Source organism: Juglans microcarpa x Juglans regia, chromosome 1D (assembly GCF_004785595.1).
Source record: "Juglans microcarpa x Juglans regia isolate MS1-56 chromosome 1D, Jm3101_v1.0, whole genome shotgun sequence".
Lineage (NCBI taxonomy): Eukaryota > Viridiplantae > Streptophyta > Magnoliopsida > Fagales > Juglandaceae > Juglans > Juglans microcarpa x Juglans regia.
In genome coordinates, this window is record NC_054594.1 from 24041648 (window position 1) to 24059982 (window position 18335).

At 40.1% G+C, this 18335-nt stretch overlaps 1 protein-coding gene across 1 annotated transcript in view; it reads right to left on the reverse strand.

Annotated features, from left to right (window-relative positions):
* Positions 1-18335, reverse strand: part of LOC121254602 (UPF0481 protein At3g47200-like) — a 66411-nt gene that overhangs the window by 20621 nt on the left and 27455 nt on the right. The gene's annotated exons all lie outside the window — the stretch shown is intronic.

Sequence of the window (18335 nt, forward strand, 5' to 3'; positions counted from 1 at the left end):
TTTGGTCCCTGACCTTCTCAACAATGAGAATTACATTACCTGGTCAAGAGCTATGTGTCGAGCTCTTCGAGCCAAAAACAAAATAGGCTTCATCAATGGAAGCTTAACCAAACCTCAAGACCCTACAGACCCTCTTTATATTTCTTGGGAGAGATGCAATGATCTTGTTGTTTCCTGGATTCACAATTCCATAAATTTAAGCCTCAAGTCCAGCATTGCCTTAGTGGATGATGCAAAACAGATCTGGTGTGAGCTCAAAGAAAGATTCACCCAACAAAATGGGCATCGAATTTTTCAGCTTAAGAAAGCTCTCACAGGTTTACAACAAGATTCGGATTCAGTAAGCATTTATTATGGTAAACTCAAAACAATTTGGGATGAACTTCTCCTATGTGACCCTCTGCCTGACTGTACCTGTGGAAAACTCACTATCCTTTTCAATCGCTATGAAAGGGATTGTGTTATCCAATTTCTTATGGGTCTCAATGACTCACACAATACTACCCGTGACCAGATCATGCTTCTTGACCCATTACCTTCCATAAACAAAATATTCTCCATGATACAACAGCAAGAAATGCAGCATACTATGCTTAACAATCTCCCTTCACCAGATTCCATGGCTTTTGCTGTCAAACAGCCATATTACAAACCTTTTTCCAAGCCATCACAGCAGATTAAATGTGAAAGACCATTTTGCACTCACTGCAAAATTCAAGGTCATACCCTGGAACTTTGTTTTAAAGCAGGCAATGCCAAGCCTCCCCTCTGCACTCATTGCCATATGACTGGGCACATAGCAGACAAGTGCTATAAGTTGCATGGTTACCCATTTGGGCACAAATTCCATGGCAAGATCCCTCAAAATTCCACACATTCTGCTCATATGACCATCCTGGATACAACAACACAACCTCATGACTCTCCCACCTTTACCAAAGACCAATACCATCAACTCATTTCTTTATTGCAGACAAAGGAAGCCTCAATTGCTAATTACTCTATTAATACTGTCCAAACAGATTGTATCCCCTCACCTACCATGAATGGTAATCATTATTCTTTCACTTCTTTCATTCCATTAGATAACACAAGCACACATCTCTCTTGGACAATAGACACGGGTGCTACAGATCACATGATCTGTAACACCTCACATTTTTCTTCTATAACATCTCAGGTTTCTTTTGTTGTTAAACTTCCCAATGGACAATCTGCACCAGTAACTCATATAGGCACAGTACATATTACTTCTAGATTAATTTTGCACAATGTCCTTTGTGTTCCTTCATTTAGTTTCAATTTGATATCAGCTAAACAGCTAACATCTTCCCTTTCCTATTGTTTTGTATTTCTTTCACAAATTTGTTTTCTTCGGGACCTTTTGACATGGACCACGATTGGCATGGGTGAGATGAAGAATGGCTTATACCACCTGCTCACAGAACCAGTTTCCCCATTAGCTCTTTTTGAATATTTTTCAATTTCCTTACAAAAGACAATTTCTGTTTCTACTTCTTCCTACAAATTCAATAAGGTTTCTGATATTTGGCATTGTAGAATGGGTCACACTCCCATCTCTAAATTACATGTAATAGCAGACCCATCTATTAAAAGGCATGTTTCTACAATTTCTGTTACCAACCCATGTCAAGTTTGTCCTCTTGCTAAACACCACAAATTGCCTTTTCCTGTTAGTACACATAAAAGCAATAACCCCTTTGACCTCATACATTGTGACATTTGGGGACCCAATTCTGTTGAAGCTTATGATGGAACCAAATACTTTCTCACCATCATAGATGATTTTTCGAGGAGTACTTGGATCTACCTGCTTAAACATAAATCCCACACCAGATCATGTATTGAAGCCTTTTACAATTTAGTTGAAACACAGTTTCATACAAAAATAAAAATTCTGAGAAGTGACAATGGCCTTAAATTCAAAATGACAGAATTCTTCAATAAGAAAGGAATCATTCATCACAAAACATGTGTGGCAACCCCTCAACAAAATGGGGTTGCTGAAAGAAAACATCAACACCTTCTGAACATAGGCAGAGCACTCAAAATTCAAGCAAACCTTCCCAATTCTTACTGGACTGACTGCATTCTAACTGTTGTTTACATTATCAATCGTGTTCCTAGCCCTTTGCTTTCCAACAAAACACCATATGAACTTCTTTTTCATTCCCCTCCTACATATTCTCATATGAGAATCATTGGCTGCCTATGCTTTGCTTCCACCTTATCCCACAATAGAACCAAGTTTGAACCTCGAGGAAGAGCTTGTGTTCTTCTTGGCTACCCATTTGGAGTAAAAGGGTATAAACTCCTTGACATTCACTCTAAAACAGTCTTTATATCCATAGATGTGACCTTTCATGGATATGTTTTTCCATTTCATCAACCTGAATTTTCGTCTTCACCCATACAACCCCCTTTTCAAACACCCTTCGATCTTGTCTCTCCTCCAAATAACAATTCTACTGTCCCTTCAAAAACTTCATTCCCTTCTCCCTCTCCACCACCTCCACCTGACTCACTACCCCCTTCTCTTCCATCTACTCCACCTGATTCCTTATCTTCTTCATCTCCATCTACTCTACCTGAATCATTATCTTCTCCCCCTCAACCTGTCCTTAGAAGATCATCTCGAACCAGAGCTGCCCCTCAATATCTTCAGGACTTCCATTGTCAGTAGGCTTCTTCTATCTCACCCTCTCAATCAAGGGACATGGCTACTTCCACAGGTATTCATCATGCTTTATCTTCCTTCATTTCTTATAACAATTTATCTCCTGCCCTTTCTTTTTTTTTTTCTGCTACCATATCATCACACATTGATCCTCATACTTTTAAACAAGCTGTTAAGGACCCTGATTGGTGTCAAGCAATTGAGGCTGAACTTGAAGCTTTAGAACTTAACCAAACCTGGACACTCACTGATCTACCCCCTGGAAAAGTTCCTATAGATTGCAAATTCGTTTTTAAAACCAAATACCATTCCAATGGCTCAATTGAAAGGAAGAAAGCAAGGCTGGTTGCCAAAGGTTTTACTCAGCAACCAGGAGTGGATTACCATAAAACTTTTTCACCTGTAGTGAAAATTGTGACAATCAGAACCATCTTAGCTCTAGCCTCCATCAAGGGTTGGCATCTTCACCAATTTGATGTCAACAATGCTTTCCTCAATGGAGAGCTCAAAGAAGATATCTACATGAGAAAACCACCTGGATACAATAAAGGTTCTCCTCATCAAGTTTGCAAGCTTCTTAGAAGCATTTATGGCCTCAAACAGGCCTCGAGACAATGGTATGACAAATTTTCCTCTTCCCTTATTCAGTTTGGATTCACTCAATCCAAATCAGACTATAGTCTCTTTACCCATCACACTGCCACCTCTTTTACAGCACTACTTGTCTATGTAGACGACATAGTAGTTGCCAACAATCAAGTTGAATCCATTTCTGTTCTTAAAGACTTTTTGAACAAACATTTCAGAATTAAGGACTTGGGCACATTGAGATATTTCTTAGGCATTGAAGTTGCTAGAAATTCTACTGGTATTCATTTATGTCAGAGGAAATATACCCTTGATATCCTTGCAGACTCAGGCATGCTTACTGCTAAACCACTACAACTCCCAATGGACCAAAACCACAAGTTAAGTAAATCAAGTGGCACTCCTTTACTTGACCCCACCCCTTATAGACAAGTGATTGGTCGACTCCTTTACCTTACAATCACACGACCTGACATAAGCTATCCTACCCAAGTACTCAGCCAGTTCATGGACCATCCTTCAACTACTCATCTTGCTATTGCTTATAAGGTATTAAGATACCTTAAGAATTCACCTGGCCAAGGGATCCTATTATCTTCTACTTCAGAAATTCAATTACAAGGCTATTGCGACTCAGATTGGGCTACATGCCCTGACACTCGAAAATCCATCACTGGGTATTGCATTTTTCTTGGACAGTCTCTCATTTCTTGGAAATCCAAGAAGCAAACTGTGGTTTCTAGGTCATCTGCAGAGGCTGAATATAGAGCCATGGCCTCCATTACCACTGAGTTAACTTGGCTAAGACAGTTGCTTACAGACCTCTCTATCTCTCACCCTCAAGCTGCACAATTATTCTGTGACAACCAAGCTGCATTATATATTGCAGCCAACCCAGTCTTCCACGAGAGGACCAAACATATAAAGGTAGATTGCCACCTAATCCGAGATAAAATCTTAGAAGGAAGCATCAAAACTGCCTATCTTTCCACCACCTTTCAAATTGCTGACATTTCACCAAATCTCTACCATCTCATCTGCTGTATTTACATCTTTCCAAGATGGGAATAGTAAACATCTATTCTCCATCTTGTGGAGGGGTATTAGAGCAGCATACACAGCAGATTACTCAAGATCCAGATCATGCAGAGGATGCTGCTCATGGACAAACCAATGGTTCTGATATGCAAGCTCAAGCTTCATCAAATGTGCAAAACACATCTCATAATTCTTTAGTTTATTTACCATATGGACCCTCATTTAGTTGATGTATCATGTATTTTTATGTAAATTCCAAGGTTGCTACGTTGCTGTACAAATTCATTGTAATTGCTTTATTCTGATAGTTTGTTAGGATTCTGTTTTCCTCTTTTGGTATAAAGCTGCATGCAGCACTCTGTAAAGGTATGAGAGACGACACAATACAATTCTAGAGCACTACTCTTTCTTTATTCTCTGTCCTTTCATTCTATTTTCTTCTATTCTTCTTATTCTTACACTTCATTGATGAATTTGATGGATTTGCCAATATATATGTAGACTCTGGCGTCTAACATCAGACGTTCTTCCATTCAAGATCAGGATATATACTTGTTTTTGGTATCTTATATATACCATGGATGATTAGCTAATGCTATAGGCCAGTACTCTAACTAATTCAAACTCGACCGCAGCCCCAGCCATGTTGAGCACTACGGACCAAGTCTGTTGACTGGTGGATCATCTCCATCAGATGGCAAACCATGATCAGCACCCCGTATTTTATAATCATTGAACTCTCTGTAGTATCTTGTCTTTACTTCTGCAATAACCAACAAACTATTTATGGTTATTCAATACTTTTAACTAAGAGAAAGTAGATTGAAAGGTCTTAAGCTCTCATATATTGTAATTGAAAATGACACTAACTGGCTGGGATGTTTGTTCTGGCTTCCAATGGAGCCAATTCAGTTGAAATTAATAAGAGGAAAATGAAGAGGATGATAGAGGCCCTGTGAACCATCTTGCTGCTACTCATGATCAAAGTCCTTGATTGTATTCTTAATTAAGAGACTAGAGCTGGAGATTTAGGGCCAATTATATAGCAATATCTACAAATAGGCAGACTATATTGGTCATAAGATGGAGCTGTATTTCGAGTAGGAAGTTATGCATATTTTGTTGACCGTTTCTGACGGCGACCGTTCGTAGGAACGAGTCTCAAGCTCCCTTCATTTTAATTGCTCTTGAAATGGTCCACAACTTCCCTTCGAGTATTCATCATGTTCATAGAGCAGTTGAAACGTTCCATAAACTGAAGCTGTAGAACACTTGACACGTAACCACCGAAAGCTTGATGAAAGTTTGGCTATACATACTATGGTTTGGCCCCCAAACTCGATCACTCAATCCCCTTCAGTTTTACACTATCTAAATAGAGTAAGTAGAGTTTTAGAAGTGCCGAACGAGAGAGAAAACAACGTCCTAGCGTGAGCAGCAGCAATGGCCGGAGGTACCGTTTCTTGTGCATTATAGTTTTCGATTCCTTTTAAGTGTTGATTCCGCATTATAGAATCGTTATCATGCTTACATTTGGTATCAGAGAACTGTTTTATCTCCGTCTTAGTGTTTATATAGATGCTCTGTTTGTCTCTGTTTTGGTCGAAAGTTTTTGGAAAATTAAGTTTTGTTTTTTGGTCGTGTTTGATTCAAAACAAGATTAGAAATCATGTGAAAACTATTTTTCTAAGCTTTTTGTAATTAAAAACATAGTTTTTTATGTCAAACATGGTTAGTGAAAACTGTCCTTGCCATGGCCTACAATCGGGTCTGTCCCTTCTGGAGGTGGAAGACGAGCAAATGTCGTTTTGCTATATAGAAAAACGACATATCATTTAGTTGGGCCGGCAATCATTTGGTATAGAAAAACGACATGTCGTTTATTTTGGCCAGTTTTAGATTAAAAAAAAAAATGACATGTCATTTCCATATGTTGAGATGGTCTAGAGAGTGAGATTTGAGCCCACTCCCTTATGGACCAGGACCTTATTTTTGTGCTTATAATATGTCTAACATGTTTATTTGGTTTGGTGGGGCCCATGCTATAATTTTTGCTCAATGTTTTTGCATATAATATTTATTTAATTTAATTATATGCGATTTGGATAATTGTTTTGCAAATTTATTAATTACGCTCATATTTAGTTTGCATGAATTGATTATTTCTGCCCTAAATTAATACATGCAATTTTTGAATGAGTATATATATAGTTAAAAGCATGAAATTAAATATTATGCATAATATTATAGTTTTAATTATGCAATGTTTATGCTTAAATTATGAGAATATTTTGTGCATGATAATAACATGTTAGTTTAGTATCACATTTTGAATCGAGCATGTGGATTATGGAGGCTCACATGTAAAAAACAACCTAATAAAATCTTATGCATTTAATTCAGAAAAACATATCCAGCTAGATCAAGAACTCCTGTTAAATACTTGATTAGTGAACAAAACTGACCAGATTATAAGTTTAAAAAGCCTCTCACACACGCAAAGCAAAACTCTTAATGATCAGTACTTCAAACTAAAGCCTTTTTACAATTGATTGTGTGCAGATAGTGGTTTAGGTGACATAAAAAAATAATTTCAAATCCAAATAATAATTAGCATTGTCTCCACCGTATGGTACCAATGTAATTAGACATAATCCTCTAATCCTTCACAATGAGAATGACGTCAGAAATTATGAATTGTTACATGAGAATGCAATTTTTGTTAAATCTTTCAAAACCCAGAAGGCAATGTTTGACTACAACCTAACAAAGAGATTGAAAGATTAAAACTTTTGTTGGAAATCATGCTTTATATGGAATCTAAGTAAAAATGGATTAGTTGAAAGGTTCCTTTTCATCGAAATCAAACTCCACCATGGCAAGAAGGAGCTCCTCGTTGTGGGGTTGGGGCCACTGAGAGGGAAGCAGCAACGACGTTGGAATCTTCCTCGTCGACCATGGGTACTGTGTCACGAATGCCAAGAACTGCAACATTTTTCCTTTTCCACTGTGGGGCAATTTGAATCTCTTTTCCATTTAGATAAGTTTTCTTCTTTTTCCACCCCACCCCCAACGGTTTCCTTTTCAATTTCTCCTGAAGTTATTCTCTCCCAATGCCACTTCAATTTTTTGACTCCCTCAATAGTTTTCTGTCGCAGATTGCTCAATCCCCTTCTCCCCATTGTGCATCATCGCCATCGTCGGCTGCCTTCGTCACACAGGTAAGCCTTTGTACACCCATCCATACCTTTGTCTTCGAGATCGTTGGATAGAAGCATAATGCTGGCTATAGGGTTCCTCTCCTATCAATGTTCGAGCACTTTAGTGGCCTTCATAAGCGCATTATTCAGGCAAGTTCCGTCCCCGATACAACCTATAGCCTCGACGATCATTCTCACTGATCAATCTCTTACCTTTCACAGAGTAGAGGCGAGGATGAGATGGGTTCAAAGATTCGAGATATGTTGCTTTTCAGGAAGTTGACGAAGAAAGATGATGATGATTCTGAGAAGGATGGGTTCTTTAAGCGGCTTTTGAGGGACGTAGAGGTGACAACGAGGAGTTGACGTCAAGTTCTAATTTGTAACATTGCACCACTTGACCATTTGTATCTATAAGTTCGTACTTCAATTATAGTTCCACCAAACCCAATATCTGATCTGATCCATCCTTCAAATTCAATATTGGCCTTTGCACCCATGGTGAATCCATCATGTTCAAGACCAGTCACCCGTCAATTATCATTTTTGTCTAACTTCAGCGCCAAAACCGATCCAATACAATCCAAGAAGAATTTTAGAAAATGTGAAGGAGTCCTTCGGTCCATACGGCTAGGTGAATGACCAAGACTTCTAGTATGGTCACACCACATTATGTGCTTCCATCGCCCATCAACCCCTCAAGGACGCACCAAATTTTCTAAGCAAGCAAATAGAAATTTAGCAAACACATGATGGTACTAACTAGAGTTCTTGAGAAAAAGTACAATACATGAAGACCTCAAAAGTAGCATAATCTACGCACTGTACATCTAAGCAATCATAAATTTCATTCTACATTGTTATTCAAGAGCAGTGCTAATTGAACGGACAAGGGCACGGGTTAAAACACAGAATAGGCTAAAATGGATGAACGGACAGTCTATCCATTAATTTAGCCTATTTCGTGTTTGAGCCTACACTCGCCTGTGTCCCAATCAATTTCATTCAATAAAACATGATTCATATATAGCTCAACAAAAGATATGGTTTGGAGCCACTCTTACTTTGTAAAATCTTAGTTATTACTCGATATTTATTACATTAACTAAGAGAACACACATCAAGTTTAACACACTGCATGAAAAATCTAATGAATAATGGAAAATATAGTTTGTGTAATTGCAAGTGCAATCAATAAGACAGCCACCAGAAATGAAAGCAAGGACCAAGGACTGTTGAAATAATCGCGCCTTAATTTTGCCATCCATACATTTTTGTCTCTTGCAATGCATGTTCATCCATGGAAGTTCTAGCGTAAATAGAGTCTGTGGTTGAAAAATTGATATTGTCACAAAGCTTGTTAACCATGGTGGAACTAACTTCATCATCACCCAAAATTTTTTTGATAATTCCTCTTCGACGGAGTAATTCAACAACCTTCTGAGTGTTAATGAGATCATCCATGAAACGCACATAGTTGCTGACGTAATTAAAACCATTGTCTCGATCACAGTATTGCTCATATGCAATTAGATTTCGTAAGTAAGTCTCTGTTTGATCTCCTATGCTCAAATGTGAAATCTCCATTAGCCCATTGTTGAACTTTATGGAAAACATGTCACATTTATCTGCCTTCTTGAATATGATTCCAGCCTCTGCAAGCTCCGTAGCGCCATGTATGTTCCAATCTTCAATCTCTCTAAGAGCAAGTAGACGCTTAAATTTCTTTGCCTTGTTGAATTCGACTCCAGCCTCATGGAGCTCTTTGCCATAAGATACTAACTTCCAGTTTTCAATCTTGTCCAAACAAAGCACTTGCTTAAATTTCTCTAATGTCTTTAATTTGACTCCATCCATTTGCGTACCTATTTCACACGGTTTTGACTTCTGGTCTTCATTCCTATTTTGATCATGTAGATCCTTAAATTTCTTTGCCTTGTCGAATTTAATTCTAGCCTCTTGAAGTTCAATGGCATAAGGTATTGTTATCCAGCGGTCAATCTCATATACATCATCATTAAATTTCTTTGCCATATTGAATTCAACTCCAGCCTCCTGAAACTCTGAGCCATATGGAATTGATTCCCAGTCTTCAATCTTTGCCATTTTGACTTGGAATCCAAGTTTCTGAAATTTGCTAGTGTAAGAAATTGCCTTCCTCATATTTTCCATTTTTGCAAGTAATGGAATGATAGCTTCACGAATCAGACCAAATAGGTGCTTAAATATCTCTGTATTCTTGAGTTTGACTCCTACCTCTTGACGTTCTCTGGCATGATCTATTACTGTATCAAGTAATGAAATACAAATGGTTGTATCTATGAGACCAAGGAGATGCTCACACTCTACGTTCTTGAATATGAACCCAACCATCAAACGTTGCCACACCACGTCTGGAAGTGAAGGGGTGAGAGCTTCATGCGCCAAACAAAGTAGATGCTTAATCTTTTCGGTTGAATTATAACTTGATGCATTGACATTCCATTCAAATGGTAAAACGCTAGAGAATAAATTAAGGGCAAGATCATTAAGTCGTCTCAGGAGAATCATAGTTGTGGAGGTTGAGCTTTCAACACTAATTCCATCTTTCTCCTCATCAATATCGACAACGTGTTCTCCTAAATTTCTGGATCTGTTATGAAGTAGTGTGTTGTTACTCTGACTCATCCCAAACAATTTAGCCAGAACAAAGAATGGAAGTTGATTTTCAAATAACAGTAGATCACGAGCTATTCTAGGAAGCACCCACTTCATTTTAAAGATTGGGTCATCTTGACAATCTCCTGCTTTGCAATAGATTTCATACTTGTGGAACAACTCAATAATGAGACACCCATCAAGTACCATCATTTCTACAAACTCATATGAGGTCTGGCTAATGTGTTCTCCATAACATTTAAAAGCTCTTTCTTCCAATTCTTTCAAGGTGGCAATGTATGCTTCTACACTTCCTTTCGTTCTTTTAAGCATTTGTTGTAGATAGCGCAATTTATGCTCTTTCATAAACCCCTGGCCAACTTTGTTATGGTCGTTGTAAGGACCAATGGCAAGCAGCATGGGCTTGTAAGCCTTCTTGTTCACGTAACGTAACTGCTCATGCACTTTATATATATAATGCAGTTTAACAATTTGAGTCAAACCACCAAGCTTTTTCTTAATTGCCTCAGTACGAGTGGAGAGTGTATCCGAGCTCATTTGTAGAGAAGTAGTACAAGTCTCTGTTCCTAATACAAAGCATACAAATTCTCACTAATTTTAACGGAAATTTTAGATAGAAAAAAAAAATACAAGCTTTTTAATTGTTAATACGAATAGAGAGAGCAAAACTTATAGACTAGGAGAATAGTACAAATTTGTGCTCCAAGTATTTGTACCTCTCTTCCAAAGAAGAGAGGTCGTTTAGTTCTGTTTTAACATAACGCTTTCTCATTTGTCATGAGAGAGTTTATAGAAGTTAATACAAGGTCTATCACAAAGAAATTTGTAGTTGGGGGATCCCCTAATAGATGAGTAGTTTGGCTGGTAATTTGAGTTTTCCCTGTATTGATTAGTCACAGCTGTAATTTCGATTTTATTGAATGAAATGAAGTATATTTCTATCCAAAAAAAATTGTCACTAATTTTATATTATTTTCGATTAAAATATTACATGCACCGACTAAGACAAATGAAGCTTTCCACTAAATTAGATTGGAGGATTCTATTAGATTATCTTGTGTCATTAAGGAGGATGTACGAAACACATGATTTTTTAAAAGGATTAATGTATGGCCCCATTGGTTTCACAAATCTCTTAACACATTTCATCTTATCTTATCTCAATATATAAGCAACATTCAAATATAAACACTTTTTAATTTCAATTTTTCAATTTTTTTATCTAATCATTACAATTTTTTCGAATTTCCAACCAAAAAACAATTCAAAATTTTCAAATCATCAAAACAAAAATAATATTCTAACCATTTTTAGCTTTATAATTTTTTATTCAAATTTTTCTCTCTTATTTCTCAAAATCTCATAAAACATCTTAATTCAAACTATTATTCACAAACTATTTCATTACTATTTATATTTTTTTTTTTAAAGAGACAAGGTCACATGTCTGAGAGTACTAGATATGGAGATTTAGGGCCAATTATATAGCAATATCTACAAATACGCAGACCATATATATAATTGGTCAAAAGATGGATTCATATATATTTCGAGTAGGAAGTTATATGTATTTCTGATTGGGAATTAATTACTTAATTTTGGTTAATGGGTTAGTACAGAATTACAAGTGGCTAAAATTTGAGTGGAATACTGTCCCTGCACATGAAATTATGATTATTGACTTGAAAAGAATAAATACCAAAGGTAAAATAACAAGATCATGATGATCAGCATTGAATATTTAATGACCGCACTTTCCATGACAGACCACAAAAAAAGGTGGGAATTTGACATGGAATCCACTCAAAACTCTATGAAAACAAAGGGAAATTCATGATCTTGACGCTCAGTTATTTATTTATTTATTTTAAATCATGGGTGGATCAATTCGTATCCCACTTCCCAACAAAAAAAAATGTTTTTTCAATGAGCCAATCGAAAAGATTCGTACTTCAATCTGATCTGATCCATCCTTCAAATTCAATATTGGCCTTTGCACCCATGGTGAATCCATCATGTTCAAGACCACTCACCCGTCAATTGTCATTTTTGTCTAACTTCAACGCCAGCACCGATCCAATACAATCCAAGAAGAATTTTTGAAAATATGAAGGAGTACTCCAGTCCATACGGCTAGGTGAATGACCAAGAATTCTAGTAAGGTCACACCACATTATGTGCTTCCATCGCCCATCGACCCCTCAAGGACGCTCCAAATTTTCTAAGCAAGCAAACAGAAATTTAGCATATACATGTTGGTACTAACTAGAGTTCTTGAGAAAAAGTACAATACATGTGAAGGGGAAAAATCCCTTACATGAGGCCCGAAACAGGGCCCAGGTTACAACCTAGTTATAAGGTTTGGGTTGAACCGGGCCATAGACATGGGCCAGATTAATGTTCAGATGCATAATACGGGTTGGGCCAGACAATAGCATCTGGACCAGGGCTAGGGTAGGAGACCCGGGTTGGATCATGATAACAGGACAGGAAACGCAAGACACGGGCAAGGCTTGAGAAGGAAGGAGCATAGCACTTATCACCGAATGAGAGGATTTACGATGGATCACACCCAACATTAATGAGATGGAAGGGACTTGGGACAAAAGGTGTGCCGCATTCAATGTGGCCCGGAGTAGAAGGTGTGTCGCATTCAATGGGGCCCAGAGCAGAAGACATGCCACATTCAATGCGACCCAAAGCTCGAGCAATGCACAGTGACCCTAAGTACTTTACAGCTCGGTAAGGCGACACTGGAGTAGCTCGGCGAATCAACAGCACAAGCATATTATCTCCTACCATGCAACACCCACTATGGTGGAGATCTGGTCAGTAACTATAAATAAGGCACTACCAGTAGCAAACAAGGTAATCAATCACTATCCGCTTAAACTCTCGTCTTCATTACTGTTTATTATCTCCATCACCATAACTGACTTAAGTATCGGAGGATCAACGGACCCTGAGGTCCCCCCTTAATTACTGTGTAGGTGATCGCTCGAATACTACCGGTGTGAAGTTGCCTAGGCCCATGAAGCACGACATCAACAGTGGCACCGTCTATGGGATCTCTGTTGTCGCATAACTAGGATGTCCTTCGCATGCTAGTGACAATCCGCTCTCAGCATTCGCAGTGTGAAACAATGCAGTCTGAAGCAATGGAAGCAAGGTTCAATGAACAAAATGAAGCGATACAGAAACTCATGGCGGACATGGAGACCCTCCAACAGGAGAACATTGCCTTATGGAGGAATGGTGAAGAACATGAGGCAGATTGACAGAGTCTTCACTCTGGGGCCCATCCTCATCCTAATGCAACCTCTGCAAATGAAGAATGACGTAGGGTCAATATGCAAATCCAGATGGAAGTGGCGAAGCAAATAGGCCAACCCTCCACAGTAGACCAACTGCTCACCAATGCTGAACTACCGTATAGTACTAGGATTTTGGCAGTACCTATACCCCTAAAATTTAAAGTTCCTCAGATGGAAGCATACGATGGGTCAAAGGATCCGTTAGAACACTTGGAGACCTTCAATGCCCACATGACTCTCCACGTCTTCCCCAACGAAGTAGCATGGAGGGCTTTCCCCTCACTCTAAAGGGAGGGGCGCTAGTGTGGTTCGGTTCCCTACAGCCTAGAACAGTGGATAGTTTCAACAAACTAGCACGTCTGTTCTTAACGCAGTTCATGGCCAGCCGAATGAGGAGGAGGCCAGTGGCTTATTTGTTGACTGTTAAGCAAAGGGATGACGAGAGCCTCAAGTCATACCTCTCTCAGTTTAACAAAGAACGAATGATGATGGATGCCGAAGACGAAAAGATCACTTTGGCCGCATTGTTAGGAGGGATCTGGCCTCATAACCCCTTTTTGATGGAAATTGCTCGCAAGACCCCAACAACCCTAAGGGAGTTTATAGACCGTGCCAACGGTTACATAAACGGAGAAGATAAGCTTTAAGCGTTAACTGCCCCTAGAAAGAATGACTTGGAAAGGGCTGACAAGACGACAACAGATCAGCATCAAGGGTTGAACCAAGAGGTCTACAAGAAGAGGGTTTACGAGACTAAAGGCAAAGGAAAACCAGGCCCTCGTATACACTCTAACCGAATGGTTGAAGTTGAGGAGGACCTGAATCCACGAGGAGAGCAAAGGTGAAGTTCGTTGAGCCCCAAATATTGTTCCCTCCATAGGAGCAGCGGACATAACACGCAAGATTGCTATACGAGGAGTAAAGGTTTGACGACCCAGAAATTCATGCTAACTAGTATGAAGATGAGAGAGATGAGTCACGATGAGAGTACCATCCCTACTCTTGGAGAAACCAAGACTGAAACCCCATTAGGAGGAACCAGGGTCCAATTTGCAGGAATTACAGCCCGACCCGCAAAGACAAGAACCCTGCTCAGAGGAGTAATAGGAGCTTTGACAGAGGAAGAACCATGAACCCCCATAAGGAGAACCCACGTCAAAGAGACTCGAGAAGAACATAACCTCCCATAGGCAAAATCAGCACTATAGCTGGAGGATATGCTGGGGGAATAACTTCCTCAGCATGAAAGGCCCATGCAAGGAGGGTCAGGTATGAAGAAGGGTTCTCCACCCACAGAGCCTCCCATAACAATAGGGATAAGACCTGAGAATATCTCGTAACTTTCAGCGAAGAAGATGGAGAAGGTCTGTTGTGCCTCCAAGACGATGCACTGGTAGTAACGGCACAAATTGCTAACTATCAGACCAAAAGAATATTAATCAACAACAGCAGCTCTACCAACATCCTTTTCTGGGAGGCATTCATTAAAATGGGAATCACTCCCAATAGGTTGCGACCAGCACCTACACTCTTCAAAGGCTTCACAGGGGACACCATCCAGCTAGTTGGAATAATCGCTCTGTCTATATTGGCGGGAACAACCCCCAAAACAATATCTCTCATGGTAAACTTCTTAGTGGTAAAGGCCCCATCTTCATACAACGTGATCCTTGGACGTCCATCCTTGAATTGCATGAAGGCTGTAACCTCCATGTATCATCTGAAGGTAAAATTCCAGACCTCATCTGAGGTGGGAGAAATGCAAGGCGAACAGCAGACAACAAGAGACAGTTACACCCGAGAAATGAAGTCAAAGGCAATAGCTGTAGAAAGTCTTGAGCAAGACCACGGGGAAGCAACCATGCCTCCGCCTCTGGCCCTGGCAGAACTAGACAGAGAAGTAAGGGACGAAGAGACACTGTGGTAGGCGGAACCTAACGAGCTACTAGTTTTGATGCCAATGGATCCTAAAAACCAGAACGGACTGTGCAAATGGGATCTAAAATGTCCACCAAGTTGAGCCGGTCTATGGAGCAACTGCTTATCGAACATTATGATGTCTTCGCCTGGTGCCAAGAAGAAATGCCTAGTATCGACAAATCAGTAAAAGAGCATCGCCTCAGTGTAAATCCGGAGGCAAAAAGAGTCAAGTAAAAGCACCGTAGTTTCAGTGTGGAGAAGTATGCAGCCATTGCTGAAGAGGTGGATCACCTTCTAGCTGCGAGGTTCATTTGGGAAGTTTACTATCCCGAATGGCTCTCTAACGTCGTACTGGTCAAAAAGGCAAGTGGAAAATGGAGAATGTGTGTCGACTTCACCCACCTGAACAAGACTTGTCCTAAAGATAGTTTTCCCCTCTCGAGGATAAACTTGATAGTGGACTCAAAGGCCGGGCACACCTTACTCAGCTTCATGGACACATACTCCGGCTACAATCAGATCTGAATGAGCTCGATAATGAGGAAAAAATCGCATTTATCACCGTCGAGGACTTTACTGCTACAGAGAAATGCCATTCAGTCTCAAGAATGCTGGAGCAACATATCAACGTTTGGTCAACCGAATGTTCAAAAACTAGATCGAGAGAAACATGGAAGTTTATGTAGATGATCTTCTAATTAAGAGCAAAAAATCCGAACAACACCTTGATGATCTCCGGGAAGTTTACGAGGTCGAGTCAAGAAAATTCTTAGGATTCATGATCTCCAAGCGAGGAATCAAGGCAAATCCCGAAAATGTTAAAGCAATTGTCGATATGCCTTCAGCCTGGACAATCAACGAAGTTTAGAGATTGGTAGGGAGGGTAGCTGCCCTAGGCTGCTTCATCGCGAGGTCGACTGACCGGTGCCTTTCTTTCTTCAAAGTCTTGAGGAAAGCACAAGAATGGGATGAAAAGTGTGGAAGGGCCTTTAGCGAGCTAAAGGAATACTTAGCCCATCCACCTTTGCTTAGTCAAACCACGCCAGGGGAAGACCTTACTGCTTACTTGGCTATGTCACCCCATGCGGTGTCCGCCGTATTGACTCGAGTAGAAGAAGGAATTCAACATCCCGTTTATTATGTAAGCAGAGCCTTTCGGGGTGTAGAGGCCAGATACCCCCAAACGGAAATGCTAGCATTCGCATTAGTAATCATTGCCAGGCGATTATGGCCTTATTTTCAAGCTCTTCCAATAAAAGTCCAAACTGACGTTCCTTAGAGAAAAATATTACAAAAACCTGATACGTCTAGTTGAATGACTAACTGGGCAATTGAGCTAAGCGAGTTTGAGATCGAGTACCTTCCACGCATTGCCATTAAGGGACAAGTACTGGTAGATTTTGTTGCTAAATTCTCAAACTTTCTAGATGAGATGATCATTATGCCACAGGGCAAGCTATGGCAGGTCTACATCGACGGTTCATCCTACCAAACTAGGGGAGGCGTGGGAGTACATATAATAACAGACTCAGGAGAAAGACTTGACTATGCACTCAAGCTTGGATTCAAGGTCATCAATAACAAAGCTGAATATGAAGCACTCTTGTCAGGTCTGACAATTGCCAGATTGTTGGGGGCTACTGAAGTTGAAGTAAAGGTTAATTCGCAGATACTAGTGGGGACAAGTAATCGAACAATTCCTTACGAAAGGAGAAAATTTCAAAAGATGTCTCCAGTGGGTAGGAGAAGAGCGTGATCTCTTCCAATACTCTTCTATCGATCAGATCTTAAGAGGTAAAAGCCAAAAGCAGATCGACTGGCAAAGGCTACCTCGGGTCGAGAAGAAGTGCCGCTCCCGGATCATGTTGTAATTCAGACTATTGATGTGGCAGCCTTGGGGATTTGAGTGTCCACTATCGAGGTCATACAACCCCCAGAATGGGCCACTGACATTCTAAAGTTTCTTCAAGAGGGAGTCCTTCTAGATGACGGGGAGGAGGCTTGGAAAGTTAGGAATTGAGCGGCTAGGTTCACCTTGGTCGAAGGAGTCCTCTACAAGAGAGGCTATGCTATGTCGAACCTCTATTAAGATGCATCTCTTCCGAACAAGCTCAGTACGTGCTAGTAAAGATACATGAAGGAGTTTGTGGGAATCACGCTGGCTCTAGCAGTGAGAACTACTCGAGTAGGGTATTATTGGCCTAACTCTCACAGAGATGTCGACGAGTTCGCCAGAATTTCTCAAGTGCCAGGAAACGCTCCTATTCCTCATTGCCCCCTCGGCCCCCCTCCCCTCAAATCTCACTTCTGTCACATCTCCATGGCCTTTTGTGCAATGGGGATTGGACCTTATTGGCCCCCTCCCAGCGGGTAAAGGAGGAGTAAAGTTTGTAGTGGTAGCAGTCGACTATTTCACAAAGTGAGTGGAAGCATAAGCTCTAGCAACGATTATGACATGGGCAATTACAAATTTCCTCTGGAAATCTATAGTATGCCACTTCGGGATCCCCTAAAGCTTCGTTTCGAATAATGAGAGGCAGTTCGATTGCTCCCATTATCGAGAGTGGTGCTTGGAACTCAGAATCAAGACTAAGTACTCATCACCAGGACATCCCCAAACCAACGGGCAAGTAGAAGCAACCAACAAAACGTTACTCAACATCCAGAAGAAAAAGCTAGGAAGCCAGAATGGGTAATGGGCTGAAAAATCACCCAGCACATTGTGGGCATACCAAACATCAGTAAGAACCCCTACATGGGAAACTCCCTTCACCTTCGTCTATGGAACTAAAGCCATGATACCAGTTGAAGTGGTGGTGCCACTTATCGAGTACAACATTTTGATATGAATCGCAACAATGAGAGATTGAGAGAAAACCTAGACTTCTTGGAAGAAAGGCGGGAGGAAGCAGTAAGCCG